Consider the following 11885-nt stretch of genomic DNA (forward strand, 5'->3'; position numbering starts at 1 on the left):
CAACGTGGGGCTCGATCCCAGGACCCCGGAATCATGACCTGAGCTGAAAAGGCAGATGCTTAACCGATTGAGCCACCCAGGCGCCCCTTTGTTTTGGGTCATTTCAACACCCAGTGTGTCAGAAGAAGATAAAACAGAATGCTAAGTCAGCAGAACCGCTTCCCTGGACTCCCGGGGCCTCACCACGGGGTGCTAGGATCTAATGAACACCGTCAGTCAACTGCTCCAGCAGAGACATTGCTGGAAGTAGACCGCTTTCCTGGGGCTTTTTTTTTTTTTTAATGACATTCTCCCCTTTTCCTTGAAGAAAATGGGGCTGGAAAGTCATATTTTTATCCCTGCTGACTAAAGGAATTCAAGGATACTATTTCAGTGTTCACCTTTCATTTATAAAAGCCTCAACACAGTCAAATATATAAACAAAATATTATATTATTTCTTCAATGCCTGGTTCTGCTAAAGCAGTCAGTTTTTCTATAAAATGAACAGATACCTAATGGAGCAGTACAAAATCCCTCCGCAGGGGTGTGTCTAGACATCTGCGGGCAAAAAGACAGGTATCCGTCTGTGGGGCAGAGCATGAAGGCTTAGACACCTTTCACCTGCATTCTGGAAGGATGGTGGGCCTCCTTCTCCCACGAGGGAGGAGACGAGACTGCCCACCTGGCCTGGAGCATAGATGCTTGAGGAAGGGTCTCAGGGAGACCAGACGTCCACACCATCCATGCACTAGTCCTGTGATGAGCATTGTTTCTGCCCCGAGTGGCAGAAGGGGAAGGTGGAACCCACATCCTCCAAAGCCTGATGCAGACCTCCCAGTAGGAGAAGAGTCCTGCCGTTGGTCAACCCTTTGCCAGAGTACCTCTCTAACTTGACATTTCGTTTAGGAGGATGCTGGAAACCAGGTTGCTTTATGGATCACACTGGAAGAATGGCTTCTTCAGTATCTACAAAAGAGCTGGTGAAGAAAGAATGGCTGAGATTGTTGAAACTCTATGCTCTGAAGAGAATATTTGGGAAAACTTTGTGTGATGCTCAGAGCTGATTGAAAAGCACCATCAGTGAAGGGTCCTTGGGTCAGACATGAACCCCAGACGACGTGAAAAGACGTGTCACTTCCCCATCTTGCTTCTCAGAGCGATGCTCATCAGAGCTCGGCCAGGATGGGGCTGAGGAGCAAGAAGCTCATGGTTCAAGCTGCACAAGTCCAAGTGCACTAGGAAGAGTCGGGCCTGGATTCCTGGGCATAATGAGTTAAAGAGAAATTTCAGAAAGCTAAGGGTTCATTAATTCCCAGTGCTTGAGGAGGAAAATAATCGAAGTCTCTAGGACCATTGCTGCCTGCACACGGACTGTTGTGGGATCCCATTAAGGATGGTGGACCAACAGCCACTCAGCTGTCAGGCTGTCCCACGTCGGGGGGTGCACCTGAGAGCACACAGTGTCAACGACCAATGTCCAACTAGAGATTGCACCAGCCAAGTGTCATAGTCAAGCTGGACACCAATACTCCCGGCTGTCACGTTCTTATCTGTAGACGTTCGCCATCCCTGCTGATGTCTGCATGTTATTACCATCCCCCATGACGGTGGGGACAGGGCCACCCCTCTGTGCGTCCCTCACTGTAGCTGATAGGGTGGTCTTCAGTGTTGCTGTCCTAGGAAGTAGCGGCCTATGGAGAATATGCGGGAGCAAGCTCAGACACTAAACTTCTTCTGTTTGATAGAATTAAAAGCAAGCTGGTTCTGTCAGAGAGATAATGCTTTTCTTTCTCTCTTAAAATCCAGCTGGCCTGGCCTAAATTACGTATGTGGGAGGCAGGAATGTAGAAACATCTCAAATCTATTAGTATCTTACTCTTTGCCAAGTATTCAATAGTCTGGATTGGTTACTTTCCTTCCATTGCAAAGCAGCAAAATCTGTTCCCCAAGGATCCATGTGGCTGAGAAAGCTCCATCCCCAACCAGGACCCCCTAAGGAGGGCCCCAATTATTCCCTATTTTAGCGCTGATTGTCCAATTTGAAAGCATCTAAAAAAGGAAATGATACTTGGTACTAGTATCCTTCTCCATCACTTTCGAAAGATGTGTTAAGGGAATGTTTAGCCCAGCCAGTCTAGAAACGTATTTCCCTCATAACAATAAACCAGTTCTTTCTGCTTGGAGGAAGAAATGTCTGCATTAGGCCCATGAAGGAAAAAACACCTGGTAACAGGCATATGAAAAAATGCTCCGTATCATATGTCATCAGGGAATCGCCAATTAAAACCACCACGAGATGCCACTACACCCCTATTAGAGTAGTCAAGTCCAGAACACTGACGACTCCAAATGCTGGCAAGGATGTGGAGCAGAAGGAGCCCTCGTCCATCGCTGGGGGGAAGGCAACGTGATCACTTTGGGAGGCAGCGTGACAGTTTCTTACAGAATTAAACTCACTTTTAACCAAACGATCCAACATGTGCACTCACCTGATTGAAATGAGTTGAACATTTATTTATGTCCACACGAAAGCCTGCACACGAATGTCCATAGCAGCTTTACTTACAATTGCCAAAACTTAGACGCAACCAAGATGTCTTCCAATAGGCGAGCGGATAAAGAAACCGTGGCCCATCCAGACAGTGTGGTATTATTCCGAGCTAAAAAGAAATGAGCTATGAAGCCGCAAACAGACCAGGAAGAAACTTGAAGGCATATCGCTCAGTGAAAGGAGCCAATCCGAAAAGGCCACATGCTATATGATTCCAACTACATGACATTCTGGATGCGGCAGAACTATGAAGACAGTAAAAAGATCAGAGGTTGCCAAGGGGGTCAGGGGAAGGGATGAACAGGTGGAGCACAAAGGATTTTTAGGACAGGGAAACTACTCTGTATGGTACTAGAATGATGGATACATCATTATGCATTTGTCAAACCCATACAGGGTACAACACCAAGAGTGACCACTAATGTAAACCATGGACTTCAGTTAAGAATAATATATTATTGGGGCACCTGGGTGGCTCAGTGGTTAAGCATCTTCCTTCGGCTCAGGTCATGATCCCAGGGTCCTGGGATCGAGCCCCGCATTGGGCTACCTGCTCCGCAGGAAGCCTGCTTCTCTCACTCCCACTCCCCCTGCTTGTGTTCCTTCTCTCGCTGTGTCTCTCTCTCTGTCAAATAAATAAATAAAATCTTAAAAAAAAAAAAGAATAATGTATTATTATAATATTATTTCATTATAATCATTTCTTTTTGTCATTTAAATATTAATCTATTTTATTCAATTTAAATGCTATTTACATTTCACTCTATTTGAATTATTACTGTATTATTAAAATCTCCAATTATTACAAATGCAGCATGCTAACGGAAGATGTTAATATTAGGGAAACCATGTCCGGGGAGAGAAAAGTAGATGGGAACCCTACTGTCCACTCAATTTCTGATGCTCTGATTTTCATGGGGCTGTGTTCCAGTGCCCTTCTGTTAAAGGCGGCCAGGAAAGCAGCCAGGTGACTCCGTGAGCTCTTCAGAGAGCCCTCGTGCTGGACAGACTTCTCAAAGGCAGGTGTGTGAACTCCAACCAGGGGCCAGCTTCCCAGGAGTCGATTCCAGGACAAGTGTGCCACCCATTTGCACAGCTAGTCCCTTCTGCAAACCAGACACTGTGGAGGGAGAGTTAAGGGGAGGTGGGACGTCCCACGTGGCCGCAGCTAGCTCAGGTGGCACTTTGGGGCAAGTTAGAAAAAGGGGCCCGTCTTCAAGACACTTCACATCTACCTGTCAGAAAATTGTCACAACGTGCTGATTGTTTCAGAACAAGACACTTGCACCTGCTAGAAGACTGTTTAGAGAAATACTAGACTGTACTCTTCACACCTCTGAGGGCGTCCCCTAAATGTGATGCCCCAACACAGCCACCACCCATCAGCTCCTGGCACATTCTTCCTGGTGATGGGCTCCCTGGATGACAGACCAGGACCCTGAGAAGTTTCCTTCTCCTCATTCACACACCCCAGCTTAGGAGCAAGAGACATTTGAGATGATGGTCAGAATCCCTTTGTGCAGCCTCATCAGGGGCCCTTTGTTTCTTAGATTAAAGCAAACAAATGGGCTATTCTTCCGTATTTCTGTGTATTTCAATCAGTTAATTGGACTCCGTTCTGCCTGACTAGGAAGGTTTTCTACCTTGAGCTCCTTAAATAGAGAAGTCTTGGGGCACAGTCCTAAATCTCCAGGGGACAGACTCCCCTCCAATACTGAGTGGCAACTTGAATCCTGAGAACGTCCAGTAGCTATCTTATGGGCTTTTTTTTTTTTTTCCATATTATAAGTAACAATTTAGTTCAGGACAAGAGATACTATTCAAAGAAATATAAATAATAGCCTCTACTGGGAGCTTTCATTGTGTTGAGACTAATCCGTTGGGAAATGCAAAATTACCAAGTGAATGCCAAGAAAGAGAAGGGGAAACAAGTTGCCCACTTAAATAAATAAAAAAGAACATGATATTACATTCATTTTTATTAGAAAATATGTCTTATAATAGCCTCCAATTTTTCCCATTACATTCATTTTTATTAGAAAATATGTCTTATGATAGCCTCCAATTTTTCCCTTTCTACTAGAGAAACCCCATCCTGCTCTACAAGGAGGAACAGCCTCTCAACATTTTCTCCTAGCCTGGCCTCCCTCTGGTCACCTCGTTCTCTTGACAAGCACTCAACACCTTCGTGTGCCAGGCTCAGGTGCTACGGAGATGTATACAGGACATTTCTTTCCTTCCTTCCTTCCTTTCTTTCTTTCTTTCTTTCTTTCTTTTTAACACGGAACGCTTCATGAATTTGCATGTCATCCTTGCATGGGGCCTCGCTCATCTTCTCTGTGTCATTCCTGTTTTAGTACATGCGCTGCCGAAGCGAGCACTACGGGACAGTTCTTAACCTCAAGGCACTCCTTACCTGGCGGGTCTACAGACAATAAAATAATTTTTAATCAAAGTGGCAGGTGCAAATTATGTACAAGACACAGTGTCAGTGGAAGGGAAATGCCTGATTCTGCAGAGATATCAGGTGACATTTCGGACCAGTCTTTGTGCCAGAAATAATTCTAATTATTTTCAACCATTTAATTATCTTCCTGGACACCCAGGTGGATGACCTTAACCATCCCTTTGTACCTGAGGCCATAAAACTAATTCCAACTGACGGAACGCCGGCAGATGTGATGTATGACACATCCAGGCTGGCCCATAAAATATCTTGGACACCTGATCCTTTCCTCTCTTCTCCTGTGAGAAGTTGGAGCCCCATACTGGAAACAGCAGCATCCCAAGACGGAAGGCTCTGGATCACTGAGTCATTGTCTGAAGGTGGGTGCCCTACCTGGAAAATCCTCAGTGGGTATGGGGAAGGTGGGAAATGAATTTATTTTGTGGAGCCACTGGAATTGGGGGTTGTTTGCAACAACTAGCATGATTTATTGAATGCTATGGAAAGTGGTATCTTGCAGGAAGTTGCTACTATAACAACTATGTGGCCATTTTCTTAGCAGTTGGGCAGGAGGCGAGGAAGACACATGGCTCGCTGGTGGCCGAACATCGATGCTATGTATTGACAAAACATGGCAAGATGGCTGTCTGCGGGGACTTGGAAGGCAGACCCCATCACTGCAGGCTCATAGGAGGAGTCCTTGGAAAATGGAATATTAGAAAGGTGTTTTAATTGGAAGTGGATCTGTTTGGAAAGGCAATATAAGAAAGAGATGAGCTCAGGAAGTAATTGGCTGTTTTGAGCAGAAAATGAAAGGTAATAGGGTCCAGAAATTCAGGGCCTTGTAGGGTTGCAAAAGGTAACCTTCTAGTCCCCAACCAGTAAGTATGGGAATAAAAAATAATTTGAACTCGTTAAGTGCTGGTGAACTTTCTAAGTCCATAAAGTGACCCAGGGCCAACGTGTGAGTAAGCGCACGGACCTCCCACTCACCCCGGTGGCCTCAGACAGCTGCTGTTAAGTTGAGAGACAGATTCACAGCAGTGAGGAGGCAGGGAAATGAAGTAGGTTCCAGAATGACATCCAAGAAAGGGGTATGGTTACTGGTACAAATAGATCAGAAGTCACTATGTTTTTGAGACGACTGCACTGCCAAGAATACCATGAGTCGGGACCCAAAAAATCCTTCAGTTGTTTGGGACTTAATAAACTTTGAGGCCCCAGTCTTTGCTAAACAGGAAGTGAGCTCCCAAAGTTGTGTTGCCAACAGGAGAATGCACTCCCCGAAGCCCATTCTTACGTGGCCTTGCAAAATAAGGAGCAAGGAGGAGCCCCCAGAAGGTGAGGTCTGTCACTGTGGGGTCTCAGCATCCAGAGCAGAGAAAATCACCACACCCGTCCTGCAGGACTAAAGTACATCTATGGGCTAGTGATGGGTATGAGACTTCCCTACTTCCTTTTTCCAAGAGGGAGGGGTCCATGCAGTTCCCCGGCCCCGATCCACCACTATTGATTGGATATCAGGGAAACCAATGACAAATCAAGTATCCCTCAGGTCACAGGAGACCAGACCAAAAGCGCTGCCCCTGTTCTTCATGGAGAGGCCAGATCCATTCAGAGATCCTGGGCCTGGAGTTGGCTACTGTTACTGAACGGGTGTGCACGTTCTCTCTCGGGAAGAGTGTGAGCAAGCTGTAGCATGTGGGAAGAAAAAGAAGGCTGTTTGATGACCAAAAGGGTGGCCAGCAGCGGAGACAATCGTCTAACTTGAATACCCTGCCTCATTTCCCTCCTGGGATACAGGAAACGGCATTTCCCTCTCTCCTGCATCTGGATTCGCTCTGACCAATGTAACATGGGCAGCAATGATGCGAGCCTGTGTGGCTTGTGCTATTTAAAGAAACAACGGAAGCTTCCACACATACTTCTCCTCTTTCTTCTTTTCTGTGCTGATCTTAGAGGCCACGAGGTGGGGACAGCAGTGTCCTAAGATGTCCCTACCACGTGGAGGAGAGCTCAGGAGAGCCACCCAACCGGGAACATCCACACAGGACTCGAGTAAGTGAGAGTAAATTGCTATTATGTTGAGGCACTGAGGCTTAGCATTACGTGCCTAAATAATATTATCTGGAGTACTGATTAGGAGTTCACATGGTAGATAAGGGGAAGGAAACAGGGTATTCAGCTATAGTGAGGACAGAGGCTGAAGCGTGTTCACCGGAGGGGGCCTGGGTTGGAGGTCATGAAAGACAAGACTGAGGATCTGTCATAAGCTGGAGGAGACGAAGGACACAACAAATTAAACACAATATGGGATCCTGGACTGTAAAAGGACGTTTGAGGAAAAACTGGTATAATTTCACAAGATCTATAGTTTAGTGTTGATTTCCTGGTTTGACAATTGCATGAAGGGCATATGGGAACTCTTCACAATTTTGCAACTTTTCTATGATCATCTAAACCTATGACAAAGAATTAAAAAATACATTGCAGGACATGGCATCAGATTGAACAGCTAAGCAGGAATTCAGGAGTTCTGTCAAAAGGGCCTCTGGCAAGAGGTGGTGGGGGTGGGACAGCTGGTAAGATAAGTAAGGCAGGCAGAGGAGGCAAATGGAACCCCCAGCCATCCACACAGACATTCTGTCAACGGCTCAGACTCGGATACCAGATGCACATGAACGTGGATGGGTCCTGACTCAAATGGATGTCAAGGGTGACTTGATACTCAGTCTCAGAGATTGAGCTGTCGCTTCATCCATCTTTTTCTGTTCAGCCAAGATTCATCCTTGGAGCTGAGGCATGGGTATGCCTGGAGGTGGAGAACAGCGAAACAAGTAGGGAAAAGAGGTTATCTCCAGCCAAAAAAAAAAAAAAAAAAAAAAAGAGGCTATTTCCAGTTGAGAGACGCTCAAGATTCAGTATTCTAATGCCTAGAACCCAAACTTTCCATTATGGACATGGTGCTACCTGACCCAGCAAGTTGGGATGAGTGTATCTGCTTCATCATCAGGTGGGGTTGCTTCTGTATCTCTGGCCCCCAGCAGGTACAGAACGCACAAGCGAGTTGCACAAGCACATGGTTCAGAGGCTGACACGTGTGCTGGCTATGTTGCCTCTTTTTCCTTGTGGGGAGTTCTTCGTGTCTCGTTGACTGGGGGAGAAAACCCTTGTGTGCTTTATGGATGGTCTTGCACAACACAGAAGAGCCAACTGGGGGTGGTTTACTGCAGCATATCAACCCCATCAGGAAAGTTCCAGGAAGACCATACTGGAGGGAGAACTCCCCCAAAGCCAGAGGGCCAAGCAGTTCATTAGCTCTTCCACTCTGTCGGGACTGAGAATGACGAGGACAGATCTACACTCAGTGATGGGGGGCAGCTACTGATTTTTGCGGTTGCTCAGCGACTTACAAGGTGCTGGACTGGGAGATCGGTAACAAGGAGGTGGGAGGGAGAGGTACATGCACGGTCCTCTCAGCATTTTATGTGAAATCTTTGGATTTCCAAATGTAACCAATTTAGAAGTCTCATAAACACTGCACAGCCCAAACAGTGCATGTCCTTGGGCTTAACGTCAGCCTTGGGACACTTGTAAATTATAAAAACAAAATTGAACAAAACAAGTGTTAGAGACCTGCCATGTTCCTGCACTTCCCAACAAATCGGGACAAACAAAAAATCAGAGATGAAAGGAGAAATGTGTAAGTCTCTTCATTTTGGGCTCCAGAGATTGAGGTTGGGAATTCAGGTGAGCAGAGGATGCTGTGCAATGTCCTTCATGATCACTGGAACAGGGCCACCACGCCCGACTATATCGAGGACACGATACATGTCGGATTTCTGTGACGTCAGATGCAGCCCGAACTCACTATTCACATTATGTCTACAAAGCTGCACCACGCACCAAATTAGCGAATCCTGAACCATGGCTCCTAAAGAAGATGCAGGGTTAGTTTCCTCTGAGTCTCTCGTCATAACATTTTCATCAACCAATCGATATATAATTCTGTTTTATTGTTAATGAATTATTGAAGACACCTTATTTAATGTATATAATTGATCAGTTAACATTGGATTCACTGTCAATAGCACTACAGCGTATGCCTGAACCCGCACCTTCTCTGTAGGGGACATCATAGCCTTCTTGCCCTCAGGATCACTAGACAGCACGTGGGCACTGTTTGAGCCACTTGAAATCGGGAAATCGACAAAAGGCCCCCAAGTGAGGAAAACATGGTACTATGTAGACTTGCATAAAGGACACTTGTTTGCGTAGGGGGTGTTGAAACAAGAAGGCAGAGTCTGGCTTTGTTCTCTCTCAGCTGGAAATGAGCACATTGGGTGACATTCTTTCCCTCACTCTACACGTGCCCTTGATTGACCATGGCAGTGTTACAAGTGCTGATTGGGGGAGGGGGGGGGCGGAGAGAGATATAAATTTTAGCAAGCAGGTGAATCAGGAATATGGAGTCCCTGAGTAAGGAGGATCGACTCTGTATGTGTATGTCCACATATGTGAAAATTCCCTGCGTGTGAGATGGTAGGGGGGTCAGGAGGGCAGCACAGACAGGTAGCAAGAGTGGGGCGACAGACATCTACCCTCCACGCCAGCTCCAGCACACCCATTACCCCAGCGGTGTCCACAGACAGGGCTGGGAGGGCACAAGGTGTCACTGAAGTCAGGGACCACAAATCTCGGAAGCTTCCATCTTATGACAATCCCAGGGGCTCCATGTGGTGTGTAGAACATCCCAGGGGAAAACTGCTGGCAGACAGGAGATGGGTGACAGGTGCTGAGGAGCCAGGACAGCACGTGTTTTTCCTTGTAGGGAGTTCTTCGTGTCTCGTTGACTGGGGGAGAAAAGCCCTCATGTGTGCTTTATGGATGGTCTTGCGCAACATGGAAGAGCCAACTGGAGGTGGTTTCCAGTTGGCTCAGAGCAGGGCTACCACGCTGGCCGCCCTGGCTCAGCTCTGCAGCTACCTTCACCAACACTCCAGGTGGGTTCCTACCGCTCAGCGCAGGACCTGTGAAAGTAAGGATTTAGTTTTGAAGGTCAGATGGTGTTTCATTTGTCAATGATCACTAAAGACAAACACTTTTAAGCATAAAAGTAAATAATGAAGTTTTTTGTTATTTTGTTTCCACTTTTTGAAAAGAACAAATCAACGTCTTCAATGAATAGAAAGCAGTGAAAAACAACCTCACCACGCCCCCGCCCAGGAAGAGTAATTCAGAAAAAGTACAAAGGTTCATGCAATACATGTTTCTATTGAGAGTGAAAAACAGTTTAAGTCCCCCAGGAGTAAAATGCAGATTCCTGCAAATATGTTGCCTATTCAGTGAATGTAAGAATATCACTGACCAAACAACCAGTCCATTTTAACTACAATGTTTCTTGTTTAAGCACAATCAAGAAGTCACCAGAAAGAAGCAGGGTTCTAGGTTTTTGCCCTCCTGTTTGTCCTGTGTTTTATACACTATCTGGTGTATGCACTATGCTTGGAGGTCTGCATGAGCTCAGTCTTGAACAGTGTGCCTCTGTATTTCAAACCTAGAAACCCACCAGAACTGAGCCTTAAATAAACTTTCTTCTCTTCTTTTTCTTCAAACCTCAGCAATATTTATGTAACTGAGAACACTGCCTTTTAGACGTGATAATTAAATATTAAAATACTATGCATAATATTAAGACTATCTTAGGATGAGTAATTCATGATAATAGTGAGAGCTTTCCCTGAAAATTAAATATAAAGAGAGGTTTGGAGTAATTATGATGAAAGAAGATGAAATGGAGGGAAAAGAGGAAAACTCCATCTGACCACCCACGGCAGGGTTTGGCAAGCTTTTTCTAGCAGGAGAGTAGATATTTCCCGCTTTGTGGGCCATAGGGTCTCAGTCACGATGACCCACCTCTGACGTGATAGCACAAAAGCAGCCACAAACAGTATGGACCAAATAGACATGGACGTGTCCCAATAAAACTTTATTTATAAAGAGAGAGGGCTAGAACTGACAAGGGCCAAAGTTTTTGACCCCCAATCTGTGGTAGACAGACTGTGAAATTAATGATGAATAAGTTGACTCACTGGCCATCACAGACCCTCCATAACCGCTCAGAGAATATTGAAAACCCCTTTGGGATTTAATAATCTGCCTGAGGCATTTATTTGCTATGAATTATTTCATACCTGCACTTAAAAGGAAAACTTCAATTTACTTTTCATTTCTAAAAGGACTTTAAAAGACACGGAAGATATATTTTATTATAAGGTAAATTAGTATGCAGGATGCTCACAGTAAATTAAACAGTGATTGTTCTCAAGGAATAGGTAATTCTGTGCTTTCCAAAAGAAATTGCTTTTGAATTTCTTTTAAATATTTATATCCCTTGTTGAATTTACTGTGTTGGATCTAGAAACTGGAATTTCCAATGAAGGTGATAAGTGGTGGGGGAACATTGTTAACCTGATGAGATATTATAGCTAATTTGTTTTAAAATAGTGAAAGGAGAGGACCAACCAGTGGAACTGGGCGTGCTTGGCCCTGGAGTTGTGTGTGCTTGTGTGCACGTCTGCGTGTGGGTTCACTCTTCCTCCCCCTCCGTGTGTGGGGCCACGCACCAAAGGGCCACAGGCCACTCCCCGTCCTGGATCTGGCCCTGGGTGCTGCTGCAGGCCATGCGGTGGGCCACAGACCCCTCTCCTGGGGAGGGGCGGCCACTAGTTAGAGCATCTGTGCTCCAGGCCCGGTCATAACCCCGGCTCATTCCCCTGCCCTCCCCTGGGGGTCTTTGTTATGCTGCAGAAAGAGCTAGAGCTCTGGACGGACTCCCAACCACCCCTCACCGGCTGTGTGACTCCTCCTGTCCCTTACTGCTCCAAGCCTCAGTTTCCTTACCTGC

General features: G+C 45.9%; 1 non-coding gene across 1 annotated transcript; it reads right to left on the reverse strand.

The window, feature by feature from the left end:
- Nucleotides 1-4807: 4807 nt before the first annotated feature.
- LOC118006316 lies at nt 4808-4913 on the reverse strand. Its single transcript, XR_004678042.1, has one exon. It is a non-coding gene; the product is annotated as a U6 spliceosomal RNA (small nuclear RNA).
- Between the last annotated feature and the right edge of the window lie 6972 nt (nt 4914-11885).

This window comes from Mirounga leonina, unplaced genomic scaffold, assembly GCF_011800145.1.
Source record: "Mirounga leonina isolate KUSES-001 unplaced genomic scaffold, KU_Mleo_1.0 Mir_95, whole genome shotgun sequence".
NCBI lineage: Eukaryota > Metazoa > Chordata > Mammalia > Carnivora > Phocidae > Mirounga > Mirounga leonina.